A 14,576-nucleotide genomic window follows, 5' to 3' on the forward strand; every position below is an offset into this window, starting at 1 on the left:
TTAAATTAATCCTACTTCAAAACTATTTATACTATCCTCAAATCAGGTTTGTCAGCATTACACTTTCCCTAATCATGATAACTTCTACTTAGTGTGTTACATGTGTTAGTTTAGTATCCTTCTTAAACCATGCTTAACTTAAACTTAATCCATGTTTAGCTAACTAATCAGTCTCCTCCTCAGCTAGCTCGTAAAACCTGATAATTGGTTAAGTGTTCGTTGTCACCTTCTCTTCTCGGGTTATCTTGTTGTACCATGTTGCCTTTCTTCACTACGCGTTGTCTGATTCCTTCACTTGAATGATTGTGTAACGTGACAAAATAATTGATTATATGGCTTAACAAATTTCTGGGTCAGCTGATATATTTGAATCACAACCATCAATCTCCAATCAGAGTGGAGGAAGAGAGGTGTTCATTCATGGGAGCATTGATCGGAGGGTTGTCGTGAGGTGCATGGCAAATTGGCTTAACCAAACTAACAAGCTTGGCAGGTTTAATCATGATTAGAGAACTATAGTCACAAATCACACTTCCTTTAATATATTTTGCGATTATGTCCAGAGTGTAAGCAATTTGGAGATGGATGCCACATCGTCCCCAAGATAAAACAACCGACACAATCAAAATTGCACAGGAGTCAATTAGAATACCAACACTTTCGGAGGATTGTGCTTGAAAAACAAAGAGGAGCAAAAGAGAATGAAAACAAAGAGAGGTGAAAACAAAAAGAACATAGAGGGAGGAGTTCTTATATCGGAGTTGATTTTGTAACCGCTCAAATGTTTGAAAAATAGATTTGTAATAGTTTGGTCAAAACTTGATTTGTAATAGTTGGTTGAAGAAAACAAAAAATTGGTTGACTTGAATAACAAAACTGTTTAAACGTTGAATAAATAAACATCTAATTAAAAATTAAATAAATAAAGGAGGTCTTTTAAAAAATATAACAAAACCGCAAAATATTTACACCCTATAAACTAATTTTGAAAAGGGATAGTTGCAAATTTAGCGATTAGATTCAAAATAATTAAGCATATAACAACATTTTAAATTTTTTGTAAATATAGCAAAATTTGTCAAATTCTATCAATGACACAAGTCTATCATCGATAAACCATGTTGTAAATATTGATTTATCAATAATAGATCATACGAGTTTATCAGCGATAGTTTGCTATATTTGCAATTTTTAAAAATGTTGCTATATCCTTAATTATTATTCCTCAAATGACCATAAATTACAATTACCCTTTTGAAAACGAAAAAAGCTCACAGGCCAACAATGGAAAATACAAAAAAAAAAAAAAATGCAATTAATTGTCATCTGTAATATATTTTGTAAACGATAGTTTATAACTGACTATTATTTCCTTTGTGATCATTTAGATTTGATTATTTAGATTTGACTACTATTTTTTCAAGATTTTTTAATACACATTCGTTTAGATTTGCTACAGATTCCTTTATATTTGGTTAGTTAGATTTGATCATTTAAATTTGGCCATATTTAAACCATATTTTTTAAAGATTCTTGAGTACACAATCGTTTAGAGTTGAGTATACAATCGTTTAGAGTTGAGTATACAATCATTTAGATTTTAGATAGCCAAATCTAAATGACGGTTTTTTTTCTTTCAAGATCATTTATAGTTGGTAGACAATTTTGAACATTGAACAACCAACCGTTTGAAAAAAAAATATTGATATTTTATATTTGATATATGAACTTAAACCAAATAACAATTTTAAAAAAAAAATAAAGAAAAATGGCAGAAGATCCACTACAAGAAAGTAGTGCTATTTCAACCATTTTTTATCGAAGGCTAATAAAAACCTTCAAGAAAGATATACATTTATCGGAGTTTAAGAAAAACCTTTGAGAAATACATGTTTTTTTTATGGAATAATAATAAAATTTTTGTAAAAGATATACATTTTATCGAAGGTGTTGAAAAAACTTTCGACAATATCTACTTTTTATCGGATTATTAATAACCTTTGAAAAAAAAATACATTTATTAAAGATTAATAAAGTTCTTTAGAAAAGATATACATTTTGTGGAAGGGGTTGAAAAAACCTTCCATAACTATATCTACTTTTTATCATAGGATAATAAATAACATAATAAATAGCAACAAGAATTTGGTTAGATGAAAAATGAAGGTCTTGAGAAGCTCAATTGTAATTAGAGGTTTAAGGGCTTTGGGATGGGATGCGAGAACGAATTGGGAAGTTTTGGGATTGAATGGGGTGAATAATTTAAAAAACAATATCACCATGAGAAGAAAACGGACCCAAAACGAATGGGGGACTTTGTTATTTTGACAACTTAAATAGGTTAGGATCATCCATACACTTAATCACCCTCCCATTTCTTCAAATCTTTCTCATGCAATGCATTTATTCCCAGTTCATTTCAGATCCCTTGTTAAAGATTGTGATTTGGTTTTGCCATTTTTCGGCAAGACATTTGGATCCTTGAAGTTTAGATCATGAATCCTCTCTGGCCTTGGAGATGAAATGTTGTTTTGATGTATTGTTTGTGTTTCTATTGCTATTCCTGTGGTTGTATTTGGTAGTGGTTGTCTGCTTGTTAGGTTTCGTTTTCAATTTTCAATTTTAGTTTCCAGTCCAGATTCGGGTTAGTCACTTTTGTATCCATATTCTGGCATCTTTGGGTTGGGTTTTTGTTGTCTTGTTGTCTCTTAATCGCTATTCCATTTCAATATATCAATGAAACTCTCCTAATCGCTATTCCATTCCACATGTTATGAATCTTACTGAAGAAAATTATTCAGTCATGAAAATTACTTATGCTTCTTGTAAAATTTTCCCTCCAAATAATATCTCAACAAATATGTATTTGATAACAACTGTTGCTAATATAGTGCATCTTTGACTAACTGAATCATGCCTCATTATCTTTCTTAATCAATGTACTAGGAATTTTGCATAATCTCTGGTCATGTTTAAACTGCAGTATTTTTGTGTTTATTACCTTTTAGTTTCACTTAATCGATCTTTCCACACTCTTTGGGGTGTTGCAAAAAGTTATCATTCTGTACCTTTGAGTGTGGACCGGAGAAACATGGACGTGTTTATGGTTATTGTTGGGCTTATTTCATTTGAAGCCCAGCCCATTAGGTTAATTTTATTTCACAATGAAAAAGAAAAAGAAGTGACGGCAAGATAGTTGAACAGAAAGAAAAATAAAATCTTTGCGTGGTTCGTATTTCAGCCTTTTGGAGATCGATTTGTGGTTCGATCAAGCTGAGATTTTGACTTGTGTATTCTTGGCACGAGGTTTTTCATTCTGGACGGTGGAGATTTTGTTTGAATCTATCTACAGTTAGATTCTAGTTGATAGTTGGCTACCACATATTGTGAGATTTTTCCTTTTTTCTTTCATTGTCATTGTTGTTTGTTGTCAGGATTGTTATTCTCGAGATACTTGTCTCTAGTTGTGACTAGGGAGAACTTTGTTGTATCCATTAAAGATTATAGTGGAGATTTTGACTTTGATCCGTGATTTTTTACTCCTTACGTTGAGGGGGTTTTTCCACGTTAAATTTGTTGTGTCCATATACTTTGATTATTATTGTTGTTGTTGAGTAGTATTCTATCATGTTCACACAAGAGTGGGATAATTGATCCAAGGTGAAGGTGTTTATCCCATCAAAGTGGTATCAGAGCGTTGGTTAATTAATTAGAATTTAATTGGAATTGCCTTGTGTTGAATATGGATACTAGCTCAGCTAAGATGGTTACCCTTAATGGGTCAAATTATCAAGTATGGAAAAGAAAAATGGAAGACATATTGTATGTAAATAACTTGCACCTTTCTGTTTTTTCTGATGAGAAGCCTGACGACAAAACTGATAAAGAATGGGAATTATGTCATAGGAAAGTGTGTGGGTTTATGAGGCTATGGGTAGAAGATAACTTTCTAAACCATATTTGTGAAGAAACTCATGCGAGAACTATGTGGAATAAGCTTGAATCGCTATGTGCCTCTAAAACTGGAAATAATAAAATGTTTCTGATTAAACATATGATGGAGTTAAAGTATCAAGATGGAGCGCCTATGTTAGATCACTTGAATACATTTCAAGGTATTTTGAATCAGTTATCTAGAATGAATATCAAGTTTGAGGATGAGATACATGAGTTATCGGTGCTTGGTACATTGCCGGACTCGTGGAAAATATTTAGAACTTCCTTATCGAACTCAGCCCCAAATGGTGTACTAAGTATGGACCTAGTAAAAAGTAGTGTGTTGAACGAGGAGATGAGAAGAAAGTCTCAAAGTTCTTCTTCACAGTCAGATGTTCTGGTTACTGAAAAGAGGGGGAGGAGTAAAAGTAAGAGTCCAAGAGGTAATAACATAAGCAAAAGTAGAAGTGACCGGTTTGCCAATGTTGAGTGTCACTATTGCCATGAAAAGCATATAAAGAAGTATTATTGAAAATTGAAAAGAGACAGTAAAAATCATAAGGGCAAGGAAAAGAAGAATGATGATGATAGTGATGCTGATACAATCATTGTAGCCACTTAAGATTTTTACATCTTGTCTGATGGTGATGTTGTAAATCTTGCCACACAACATAGCATTTGGGTGATTGATAGTGGTGCATCAGTTCATGCTACTTTGAAGAGGGATTTGCATCCTATACTCCTGGTGATTTTGGCAGTGTTAGGATGGGTAATGACAGATCAACAAATACAGTTGGCATCGTTGATGTACACTTGAAGAACAAAAATGGTTTTAGGCTGATTTTGAAAAATGTGAAACATATTCCTGATATTCGCATGAACTTGATTTCCACATGTAAGCTTGATGATGAAGGTTTCTGCAGTACCTTCGACAATGGCATATGGAAGCTTACTAAAGGTTCAATGGTTATAGCAAAGGCACAAAAATTTTCTTCACTGTACTACATGGATGCAAAAATCATGGAGTCTGATATAAATATGGTGAATGATGAAGCAAATGTTGAGCTTTGGCATAAGAGACTTAGCCATATAAGTGAGAAGGGTTTAAAGATTTTAACCAAGAAAAATCATCTTCCTAATTTAAAGAGTACACCTCTAAAACGGTGTCCTCATTGTTTGGCAGGAAAGTAGACGAGAGTTACCTTTAAATCATCTCAATATTCAAGGAAGCCAAAAATACTAGAGTTGGTACATTCTGATGTGTGTGGCCCCATGAAAACAAAGTCTCTTGGGGGTGCTTTGTATTTTGTGACATTTACTGATGATCATTCAAGGAAAATATGGGTTTACACCTTGAAGACTAAAGATCAAGTGTTGCAAACTTTTAAACAGTTTCATGCCGTTGTTGAAAAAGAAACTGGTGAAAAGCTCAAGTGTGTTAGAACTGATAATGGAGGTGAGTATTGTGGACCTTTTGATGAATATTGTAGAAATCATGGCATTCAACATCAAAAGACACCTCCTAAGACCCCGCAGTTAAATGGAATAGCTGAAAGATTGAACAGAACATTGGTTGAGAGAGTGAGATGCTTATTATCTGAATCACAGTTGCCACAGTCATTTTGGGGTGAAGCTTTAAATACAATTGTACATGTTTTGAATCTCACACCATGTGTTCCTTTGGGATCAAAAGTTCCAAACAGAATATGGTTAGGTAAGGATATATCTTACAGTCACCTACGTGTCTTTGGTTGTAAAGCTTTTGTTCATGTATCTAAAGATGAGAGACCAAAGCTTGATGCAAAAACCAAAGCATGTGTGTTTCTTGGTTATAGTCAAGATGAGTTTGGTTATAGATTATATGATCCAACTAAGAAAAAGCTTATAAGAAGTCGAGATGTTGTATTTGTTGAAGACCAAACAATAGCAAACATTGAGAAAATAGGTGAACAAGAGTCTAAGCATAGTGATAATCTGATTGAATTGAGTTCAACCTCTTTGACACAGCTTTCTACACAGATAGAAGATGAGGTTCAAAATGAACAGTTTTTTGATACAGATGAGAGTTCTGAGCATGTTGGGACAGAGGATAATGTTCAAGAATAGTTAGCTGAAACAATTGTTCCTAAAGATGTTTCGCTCAGGAGATCTATCAGAGATCGACGTCCGTCAACAAGATATTCACTTAATGAATATTTGCTATTGACTGACGGGGGAGAACCTGAGAGTTATGAAGAGGCTATAGAGGATGAGCACAAAAATTAGTTGAACGATGCAATGAAAGATGAGATGGAGTCTTTACATGCAAAAACCACACCTTTGAGCTTGTTAAGTTGCCTAAAGGAAAAACTGCACTGAAAAATAAGTGGGTTTACAGAATTAAACATGAAGAACATACCTCAAAGCCATGTTACAAAGCAAGATTGGTTGTCAAAGGGTTCAGTCAGAAGAAAGGTATCGACTTTGATGAAATTTTTGCTCCAGTTGTCAAGATGTCCTCCATACGTGTTGTTTAGGGTTTGGCAGCCAGTCTTGACTTAGAGGTTGAGAAGATGGATGTTAAAACTGCTTTTCTTCATGGGGATTTAGACAAAGAAATCTATATGGAACAACCAGAGGGTTTTGAGCAGAAAGGAAAAGAGCATCTGGTGTGTAAATTGAAGAAAAGTCTCTATGGATTGAAACAGGCACCGAGACAGTGGTACAAAAAGTTTGAATCAGTTATTGGGGAGCAAGGCTATAGAAAACCTACTTCTGATCATTGTGTTTTTGTCCAAAAATTTTATGATGATGATTTTGTTATATTATTACTCTATGTTGATGATATTTTGATTGTTGGTAGGAAGTTTTCGAGAATTGATAACTTGAAGAAACAGTTGAGCAAATCCTTTGCCATGAAGGAGTTGGGGCCAACAAAGAAAGTTCTTCGAATTCGAATAGTTCGAGACAGAGCATCCAAGAAGTTATACATGTCACAGGAGCAATACATAGAGAAAGTACTTGAACGTTTCAAGATGAGTCAAGCAAAATCAGTTAGTTCTCCTTTACCCATTCACTTCAAACTTATCAGTAAACAGAGCCCTTCTACAGATAAAGAGAAGGAGGATATGAGTAAGGTCCCGTATGCTTCAGCAGTTGGAAGCCTAATGTATGCCATGGTATGTACTAGATCTAATATTGCTCATGCTGTTGGAGTTGTTAGTCGTTTTATGTCCAATCCAGGAAAACAACATTGGGAGGCAGTCAAGTGCATCATGAGATATTTGAGAGGTACTTCCAGTTTGAAGCTCACATTTGGGGATGGAAAGCCAATACTTGCTGGGTATACTGATTTAGATATGGCAAGGGACTTAGACAGCAGAAGGTCTACTTCTGGTTACTTGATGACATTTGCAGGTGGTGCAGTGTCCTGACAGTCAAGGTTGCAGAAATGTGTTGCCCTTTCTACAACTAAAGCAAAGTATATTGCAACAGCAGAAGCATGTAAAGAGATGTTGTGGATGAAGCGCTTTGTACAAGAGCTTGGCTTCAAGCAACAACGATATGTGATATACTGTGACAATCAGAGTGCTATTCACCTTGGTAAGAATGCTTCATTTCATTCCAGAACAAAGCATATTGATGTGAGATATCACTGGCTTAGAGATGCTTTAAATGATGAATTGTTTGAGCTTGAGAAGATACACACTGATCATAATGGATCTGATATGTTGACAAAGAATCTACCAATATCGAAGCTTGAGTTTTGTCGTTCCACGGTGGGAATGACAAATTCATTCTCAAAGTGAAATAAGGGGAGATTTGTTGGGCTTATTTCATTTGAAGCCCAGCCCATTAGGTTAATTTTATTATGAAATTAACTAATGGACATAGTGAAAAAGAAAAAGAAGTGACGGCAAGACAGTGGAATAGAAAGAAAAAATAAAACCTTTGTGTGGTTCGTATTTCAACCTTTTGGAGATCGATTTGTGGTCCGATCAAGCTGAAATTTTGATCGTGTATTCTTGGCATGAGGTTCTTCATTCTGGACGGTGGAGATTTTTTTTTGAAGCTATCTACAGTTAGATTCTAGTTGATAGTTGGCTACCACATATTGTGGGATTTTTCCTTTTTTATTTCATTGTCATTGTTGTTTGTTGCCGGGATTGTTACTTCGAGATACTTGCCTCTAGTTGTAACTAGGGAGAACTTTGTTGTACCCATTAAAGATTATAGTGGAGATTTTGACTTCGGTCCGTGGTTTTTTACTCATCACGTTGAGGGAGGTTTTCCACGTTAAATTCGTTGTGTCCATATACTTTGATTATTATTATTGTTGTTGTTTAGTAGTATTCTATCAGGTTCACACAAGAGTGGGATAATTGATCCAAGGTGAAGGTGTTTATCCCATCAATTATGGGGTAGATGTTATCCCTTCTGAGTTGTTTGGATCATCGTCTAAGGTGCACGATCATGAACGTCACCTTAATGAGTCTGAAAAACATCTTCACGAATCTGAACGACAAAGAAAATTTGAAGTACAAACACTCAAAGATAGAATTAACGAATTAGAAAACCGTTTTGAGGATAGATTCTAAAATTATGATGGCAAAAATGCGCAAACATGTTGCTAGTTGATCGAGTGTCGTAGTTTAATGTAATAGAACAATTTGATATTGTAATTTTGATGTCGTTTCACCATTAGGTAGATGAATTAGTAAAAACGTTTGAGATTTGTATAAATGTGTTGAAAGGTTTTGAGAGAGAATTTTGGAAGGGTTTATACATTTGTTGAAAAAACACTTATGAAAAACCATTAAAAAAAACATTTTGATAATTAATATTTAATTTAACTATTATCATGTGTGACCTTTGAAAGTATTAACTTCAAAGGTTATTAAATCCGGTGATATTTGAAAATTATTAACCTTCAAAGGTTAGTAACACGTTTGACGATTACTAGAGTTACTAATTTTAAAATGTTGATAAACTTTTGAGAATTATTAATTTTTAAAGGTTTGTAAAAGTTTTTTCGATGGATCTATTTCGACACTTAAAGATTGAAAATTAAATAAGGTTGAAATATTTAAAAAAAGTGGCAAGCTTAATGAGATCTTTCATTTTGATACGTGGATTGGATATATGTATGAAAATTAACCTAAATAAATATTTAATTAAAAAATAAATATTCAACTAAAACATAGGTGCTTAATTTAGTTTAAACAAAATTAAAAATTCATGAACATACACTATAATTTTTAAATTTTAAACATACTACTAAACATAATACTAAAATTTTAGAAAATAAATGAGTAGTTACCTATAAAGAGTAGAAAATTTGTTATTGGTATGGTAAATTGAGTTTTACCACGTCTTGAGCCCACTTACCTTAAAAGTTAAAAGACTGTCCTACAAACTTGTAATATCTTAAGATTCGAGGTTGGATCTGTTCTCCAACCCTACATATCCTTGAAAATAGTTAGTACTCCAAACAAATCAAAACGATTCCTCCAGTTATCCAAACAAATCAAAACGATTCCTCCAATTATCATTATTTGAATTCAATCATTACCGGCAGCTGCTCCATATTTAAACTAATCTAAAACAGATTCAATAATAAACTATTGATATATAAAACTGACATTAAATAGATTTAAATCATTAGAGTTTGACTAAATGCATAGCAAAAACCTAAACTATTTGCCTCCAAATTTGATGATTGTGTTATATAATATATTCTGTCCAACAAATACACAGCCGTTGTTGCCATTCTCCTTGTTAACACACAAATCATATCTTTTTTTTCCTTTTTTCTTTTATGTACATCCAATCTCACGTCATTCTTTTATTATAAATAAGAGTGTGTATTACAATCACCATACTACCCTAATGTAGAGATGTCTTCATGTAAGGGGATGATTAGACCACTCACTATGTAATAATGACCCCTTATCCTACCCTGAATACTCTTTGGTTATCTTCAGTTAGTTATTTCAGAACTTTCATTTACTGCTTTTTATTTAATGTTGGCTACCATTTCTTTTATCATTTACCATTTACCATTTACCATTTACCATTTTCCATTTTGCTACATTCTTTGTTATCTTGTTTTCAAATTAAAATAGTTTATATCTCAACTCCATACTATTAAAATCTAAACTATTATGAGATTAACTATTTCCCTTGTTTCAAATCTCTCTTATTTTTGTAATGCAAATATATATGTTTCTATCTAATTAATACACATAAAAATCCGAACCAAACACCAAATTAACAAAGTCAAACAGAAAAAAGAGATTGTATATAATACGAAATACATATATATATATAACAAAGAAAACCAAATAAAGGTGAAGTGAAACTAAAGTAGAGCATTGAGATTAATTAGAAAATATTAGGGTGTCACATGGGGCTACAACATTCACATGGCTGATGCATTACAACACAAATTTGACTGATCCACAGAATCCGGACTTTTGTAGATATAAATATATTTATTTATGAGAAATCAAATACCCAAATCAAAAAGATCTCCAAAGTGATGAAAATTATGAGGAAGCAAGGGAGAACAACGATCAGATTGGGAGGTTGGAGAGGAGAAAATAAGCAACAGCCAAATATGTGGAAGGTTTTATGGAGGAAATTAAGAAGAGAAAAGAGGAAGATTTTAGAGTCGTCTAATACAACCACGTTTTATTCGTCAGGCCCCAAGTTGATTCCTTATGATCCCTTCTCTTATTCTCAGAATTTCGATCAAGGCACCGCCGGAGAAGAACTTGACAATCTTTCCCGATCCTTCTCCGCCCGCTTTGCTCTAGCCGATGTCGCTTCCGCAACCTTTCTTCACAAACAACATCTTCCATAAGTTTTACCCTTTTTTCTCCTTAGTAACTCTATTTCTAATCCTTGTATACTACGGAATCAACCCGATTGATATAGTTTCAATGTGCTGTCTTCTCCACCTCTTTTACTTATATTCCTTGACTAGTTCTGAGTATAATTACTTCAAATTTACATGGAATAGATTAACTTTAGGATCATTTATGTCAAATTGTAAAAGATAAAGTACTAAATATGACAATATTACTATAGATTATTGACAATGGCTATAAGATACCTATTGTTTTCCTCAACCAAAATTTTAAAAATTGAAGAGACTATAGTCCTAAGTTCTCTTTTATTACCTTTATCGACATGGGTATGTCTTGATGTACAATCTTCATGCCAAATCTACTCAAAATTTTTAATGTACTAAATATGTCTTGACTCTATTAGGCTACATCGTGGGAAAAATTCATACATGAGTCATAAATTTCTTGCCAAGACATCATCGTACATGAGATAAAAAAAAAAGATTTTCGATTGTAAGTTATAACTCGTAGAAATACAAGTTATTATGGCATTTTAGATAGAATAATAATGAGATTGAAATGCATGATAATTGTGTCAAAACGCGTAACTTATGTTGTAAATAAATTAATATTTAGAAATACACTTTACATAAGCTTCATGCCTACTTTATCCCGTTTTTAGTGTCTAAACGCTAGATTAGGAATTCGAACAGAAATAAGGCGAGAAGACCAAATCATAGCGCAAGAAGTTGCTAGAAGACAAAAGTAGTAGTTGGATTGATGTGACTTGATGAAAAGGAAGCTTTCGACACAAAGCTGGTCAGAATGTGTATACAAACGTAAAAGACAAATATTATAGTTTCTAAAATAATATTAATTTTATTGATTTGTTGGCATGAGAAAAAAATATTTATCTACACGGACCCAATGTTGGTTTATAAAAAAAATAGACAATAATGCAACAATTAAATAAAAGAAATTGTAAAAATGGACCATAAAAGAAGGCTTTAATGTCGGTTTTAAACCAAAAACAAAACTCAGCTGACATTAAAGAGCTTCAATAACGGTACCAAAAATGTTAGTTGAAAACCGACTTTAAAGGCCAAAGTCGGTTTCTAATGCATGTTCACCAATCAACCACACCATTGATGATTACCATTGCTACACTTCAAGAACCAACTTCGACAACCACTTTCACACATTCAAGTCTGCTAGCCACCTCCGACGACCAACTATAATGACCACATTTGCGTGACAAATTTTACGACCAATTTTGGACTTCGATAACCACCTCCAATAACAAACTTTCTGATGAAAATCAACTCCGACAAGCACCTTCATGTGATAAATTCTAAGTTCCAACAATAAAATCTTGTGACTAACTCCAAGATCACTTTAGTGCAACTGACTTATAACGATCCAACTTTTCTATCTAAATTGAGGTCATTGCTCAAAGACACTTCTTTTAAACATAAGAGTTTATAAAATCTGTTAAAATAAATAAACATCGAAGAATTTTATTCGGGCCCTATTTCAAACAAAACTTAAGGTTCAAAAGTATAGTTTATAAAATTAAGAAATAAATAGTCGTTCTAAACATGAAACCCATTTCAGTCATAAATACTAAAGTAAAACAAATAAAAGACTGTAAGCGGAAGCAATTTTGAAGAAAATCCCCCTATGACAGTCACGTCTCCTTCTGGTCCCTCGTCGGTCTGCCTCTTGTATTACATTTGCCTGAAAAATTAGACATGAAAGGGTGAGTATAAATATAGTCAGTAAAAGACCCACTACTGGTCCTGCTAAGAGTAAAATTATTAGCTTACTATTGTGAGGTACCCTACATCATAATAGTCTTGTGATCCCGTAGGATGCACATATCAATCTAATGCTCCTAAAGGATGCACATATCTAGTACTCCGGAAGGATGCACTTATAAGTCTAGCACTCCCGAATGATGCACCTATCAGTCTAGTGCTTCTAAAGGATGGACCTATCAGTCTAATGCTCCTAAAGGATGCATCGATCAGTTTAGTGCTCCTAAAGGATGCACCTATCAGTCTTGTGCTCCTAAAGGATGCACCTATCAGTCTTGTGCTCCAAAAAATGCACATATCAGTCTTGTGCTCCAAAAGATGCACCTATCAGTCTTGTGCTCCAAAAGATGCACAACGGGTGGTGATCCCATGGGACATCTGCAAGGCACACTACCCTATAGATAAAGCTAACATTTCCCCCTCAGTCCATCCTAACATTTAGAACGGTCGAATCAATTTACAATATAAACTACCATCATGTCATTCTTTCAGTTCAACACATATACAGTCAAATTATCCAATCCAGTATGTAATCAAACATTATCAAAACGGTTTCTCAAACAATTAAACTTATATATAAGCGTCGCTCACTTCATTTCAGTCAATTCAATCTAGTTCAGTCAATTCAACGTACAGTACACTACCTATGCATTAACGTAACAATTAATAACCCACAATTTAATCAATTCAATGTCCTCAGTTCAGTCATCATGACTAATTTTATGATATCAGTGAGTTCACTGGAATCCATACCGTCAATACATCTCAATTTCATTATTGAGTCCAGTAGTAGGAACTCTTACTTTGAGTTCTTGATCGAACTGAATTCAACAAAACAAACCTAGACACCAAGATAAGAACTCAACATTTTCTCCAACAATAACGTCCACTTAAAATCAACCCGGCCAACATGAAATTCACAACTTACCCAAGTTGAATGAAGCATAAACTTCCAATGAAGCTTGATGTGAAACTCAAGAATTTACGCACAACCTCTCCAAAAATCACCTTCAAATTAAACAACACCCAATCAATTAATCCAGCCTTAATGCTTATGGTAGTTAAGAAACAACATTAAAAAACCCATAATTTCTTATTATCAATAAACTTACAACAAGACAGCGCAGCGCGGATAGATGGAATCGGTGTGTGCAAAATAGATATGAACGAAAATGGATGTGGACGTCGATCTCGCAGCTAGAAAGCGGAGAGTCGTGCAGCGACGCTTTACGGACGACGACAGAACGCGTGCTCAACTCCGACACCAACGATGCAGAGCTGCAACTGGGCTTCAATGGATGGAACCAAATCAGCTAGTGTTAGGCGGCGACGGACGGAGACAGGCGCGAACAAAGGACGCGGCGGCTGGGTTTCGACTTCAATGAAAAGCAAAGGCGGGACACGAGCGACACGTGATGCAGGCGGCTCGGGACACGATGCTTGAGTTGTCGATGTCTGCAAGTGAATGGAAAAAGAAGAAGGGAGAAAATGAAGGTGGCCGGCGGTGGGGTTGGAATGTGGGTGGTGGGTAGGGCATGAGGAAGAAGAAGAATGGCGAGGAAGAAGAAATGCACGAGAATAGAGAAGAAGAAAGAAAATTTTAAATAATAAGAATATAAATATAATAATAATATTAAATTATTATTACTTTATTTTTTATTTTTTTTTACTTCTTTTCTTTTCCATCAAATCTATTTCTCTTCCACACAAAGGTAGGTAACGTATAATAAACCCAAAACTTAAAATCTTTAATATATAAGATAATTTGATTAAGAATAAATACCTCAAAATTTTGGGGTGTTACATGACTTCTTCCTCCAACAAGCACCATTGGCTACAACCTTCGAAAAATATCACCTTTGATAATCAACTTCAACAACCACCTTCAACTTTGGGCTCCAACAACACTACCTATACTATAAACTTCAACGAAAATCATCTTTGATAATCAACTTCAATAAAAAGTGACAACCACATTTAACAATCAATACCA

At 34.0% G+C, this 14,576-nt stretch overlaps 1 long non-coding RNA gene across 1 annotated transcript; it reads right to left on the reverse strand.

Annotated features, from left to right (window-relative positions):
• Positions 1 to 11,715: 11,715 nt before the first annotated feature.
• On the reverse strand, positions 11,716 to 13,943 carry LOC116401747. Its single transcript, XR_004214091.1, has 4 exons — positions 13,696 to 13,943; positions 13,512 to 13,591; positions 13,337 to 13,424; positions 11,716 to 12,503 (listed from the first exon to the last, which is right to left on the reverse strand). It is a non-coding gene; the product is annotated as an uncharacterized LOC116401747 (long non-coding RNA).
• Between the last annotated feature and the right edge of the window lie 633 nt (positions 13,944 to 14,576).

This window comes from Cucumis sativus, chromosome 1 (assembly GCF_000004075.3).
Source record: "Cucumis sativus cultivar 9930 chromosome 1, Cucumber_9930_V3, whole genome shotgun sequence".
In the NCBI taxonomy this organism is placed as follows: domain Eukaryota; kingdom Viridiplantae; phylum Streptophyta; class Magnoliopsida; order Cucurbitales; family Cucurbitaceae; genus Cucumis; species Cucumis sativus.